This window comes from Triticum aestivum, chromosome 5B (assembly GCF_018294505.1).
Source record: "Triticum aestivum cultivar Chinese Spring chromosome 5B, IWGSC CS RefSeq v2.1, whole genome shotgun sequence".
In the NCBI taxonomy this organism is placed as follows: domain Eukaryota; kingdom Viridiplantae; phylum Streptophyta; class Magnoliopsida; order Poales; family Poaceae; genus Triticum; species Triticum aestivum.
In genome coordinates, this window is record NC_057807.1 from 175,098,395 (window position 1) to 175,101,994 (window position 3,600).

A 3,600-nucleotide genomic window follows, 5' to 3' on the forward strand; every position below is an offset into this window, starting at 1 on the left:
AAGGGCCAGTTCGATTCCGCCTTTTCAGGGCATATTGTCAAAATAAGCCATAAAAGATGTAAAGAAGTCATCTTTGAGTTATGGGTTGAGCTTAACTAATTTCGCTTTGGAGGGGGTATTTCGGGTAGAACCTCACTAAAAATTGAAGGGAAGGGGAATAGTGAAATGACTCTGTTATCTGCCTATATTACACTCAAAATGCAACTGCTGACGCCCGTGTCACACCTGACCCTCAAGTGAAAACAAACACGCAAGCATTCATTGCCCTGCCCGCTTCCATCTCCTCTCCCCTTTCCCTCTACCTCGATCCCCTGCCTGTAGCACTAGGGTTCCTCCAGCGAGCCGTCGCCACTGGTCCCATCTGGCCTGGTCCTCAACGATGCTATGTCCAGCTAGGCTACATGGCCGACGGGTAGGGGCAAATCTCCCTGGCTACTCCTCCCTCTGGCTCTGCCCCTCATTCTCATGGTCTCCAGCAGGTGCTCCACTGTGGTTAGTCCAACGGACTACTCCGGCGGGCGCTGCACAACTACGGCTGATGCCACACTGCCGCATAAGGCACCTTATTCCCCCTCCCCTCCTCCCAGGCCATGACCTTGAAGTGTTGTTGAAGGATGAGCTCATCCAACAAGGTGAGGATCTCCTCTGATTTTTTGCCAAATTTTCATTCTGATCCACTATACGATGAATTGCTATGAGTTGCTTCTTCTGCTGCTATATGATGCATTGCTAGGAGCTACTCTTGTTGCTGCTATATGATGAATTGCTATGAGCTACTGCTACTATATGATGAGTTGCTATGAGCTGCTGCTGCTATATGATGAATTGCTATGAGCTGCTGCTGCTGCTATATGATGAGTTGCTACAAGCTGCTCCTGCTGCTGCTATATGATGAATTGCAATGAGCTGCTCCTGCTGCTGCTATACAATGAATTGCTATGAGCTTCTTCTGCTGCTGCTATATGATGAATTGCTATGAGCTTCTCCTGCTACTGCTATATGATGAATTGCTATGAGCTGCTGCTGGTATATGATGAATTGCAGAGTGCTGCTGCTTTATGACGAGTTGCTATGAGTTGCTGCTGCTGCTATATGATGCTTTCATGTGGTGCTGCTATATGATAATAACCAGCCACTTGGACCATCGAATTTCAATAAATAATTGTTCTTCATTTAAATGCGGGTCATGCGTTCTTTGTTTAAATTAGGCAATGGGATCTCTATGGAAAATATTGACCAAAGTAGATTGTGCCAAGTAGATGGTATCTTTGTATTTGCATTTTGAGCAAATAGTGATGGTCTGTTTTCGTATCATATTAATTACTGCACTGGGTTCAATTTTTGATGTTTGCAAGTCAAATTAATTTCCATATGGGCAGCAAAATGAAAAATATATTATGCAATCTAGACTTTCCATTGATCATACCAAAGATAAGCTGAAAACACAATGAAAAGAACTGGTTGGCTTATTACATGGAGCTTATATTCACAGGTGCTTATTTTCTTAGGATAACTCGTAATAACTGTCGCTAAGAAACTTGGCTAATAGAACTGGCATACAAATAACATGTCACGATGATTGCAAAGGAGGAGTGCATACCATAGCACACTGTATAGGCTCACCGCTGCCTCTCCTTTTTCGCGATGTTCCATGAAATTGCCATATACATCTTGTACTTTTTCATTGTGTAACCCTATCTGCAAGTTGACACGGCTAATTTCAGACATCTCTACATGATACTACATTGCATATCCCTTGCGCATATTTAAACCACCAATTAACGATTGTGTGCGTACCATAAACTAGCCATGACTCTGTATGCTGGACTAGCAGGCACTCTAAGGGAGCCTAATGTAGTGCACTGGAATTCCTACATGCCACCTACGATTTTGTGTAATGTACTGCCCCTGTTCCTAAATATATGTCTTTGTAGAGATTCCAGTATGGACCACATACAGATGTATATAGATGCATTTTCGAGTGTAGATTCACTCATTTTGCTCCGTATGTAGCCTATAGTGGAATCTCTAGAAAGACTTATATTTAGGAACGGAGGTACGAGGTAGTATCATGTATGACATCTACATATCTAATTTAGCAGCCAGTAGTAGAAATCATTGTCTGCACAAAGGGATTACTGGTCGAAAATCCTAGCAAAGCACGCTGGCAAGCACAGAACAATACAAGAGAGAGAGACGTGCTTACAAGATCATAGCAATGCCTCAGTCGAGGATCTTGGTTGGCCAAGCTGTTAGATCCAGAAGAAACATCGCCCTTGTAGTTTTTGCCAGCTGCATAATAGGTAACAGCGACCGGTTAGTATATTTGAAGTACATCAGGTAGGTGATGCTGGACGGGTTTAAAGGTGACAAGGACCTAGGCCGTGGTGGGTGCTTGGCATCTCTCCAGACGGTGGGAATCAGGTTAGAAATGTCGAGGGTGATGAAGTTGCGCTGGCTGTCGGGGTCCGGTAAGGAGATCTAGAACCGTCGAGTAGGGTGTTTGTGGAGCGGCTCCGGTAGGGTGGACTACAGTGTGGGCGAAGCGGATCTGTGGCCGTGGACGAGGGCGTAGGTGAAGCTGCTCCGATGGTTGGGTTAAGGATGGTGTCGATGACGCGGATCTGCGGCCGTGGACGGGGCATCAGAAGCTGCTCCGGTGGTTGGGTTAAGGATGGTGTCGACGATGCAGATCCGCGGCCGTGAATGGGGCGTCAGAAGCTGCTCTGGTGGTTGGGTTAAGGGTGGTGTCGACGATGTGGATCTGCGGCCATGGATGGGGCGTCAGAAGCTGCTCCGGTAGGTTGGATGAGGGTGCGAGGAAGCGGATCTGAGGCCGTGGACTTGTGAGTTGGCAAAGCGGCCCCTGTAGCGTTGAGAATAGTATAGGCGAAGCTACTCCGGTAGGTTTAACAATGATGTCGACGAAGCGGCTTCGATAGGGTTGAGGAAGGTGTCGGTGAAGCGGCTCCGGTAGGGTTGAGGAAGGTGTCGGCGAAGAGGATCAGAGGCCATCGACGGGGGCGTTGGTGGGGTGGCTCTGGGGGTGTGGACGAAGCGTCTCCGGTGGGGAGTACGAATGAGTTGCTGTAGATGCGCGGCGGTTGACGAGAGTACCGACGAAGCAGATCCAGCGTCGTGGACAAGGCCGACACTGAATGGGTGTGGTACAATGGTGGATGAGCAGTCTACTTGTTTCTATGGGAGGTGGGAGGGGTAGATGCGGCCGCAGAAGCAGATCCGGCAAGGTGGACGCCATTGGCAGTGAATGGGCTATGGTATGCCGGTGGATGAGCAGTCTAGGGTTTCGAGAGGGAAGTAGAGAAAGGGCGATGGAGTACGGACGGCGTGATGTAAGATGCTCTGGTGCTGTGGAGTTAGTCGTTTTTGCGGGAGGGGGAGAGGAAGTGGGGGTGCCGTGTAGTGGGGGGAACCGGAAGTTACCAAAGCAGCCCCAACCTATCATGTAGATGAGGGCGGTATTGTAAATGTTGGTCTTCGTGCACCAAGGACAAAAGGGGGATTTCACATGCTAAAGACTAAGGTGGCGGAAATTTTAGAAGGAGGCGAGAGATTTTGCCGCCCGCGGGATCGTTCGTA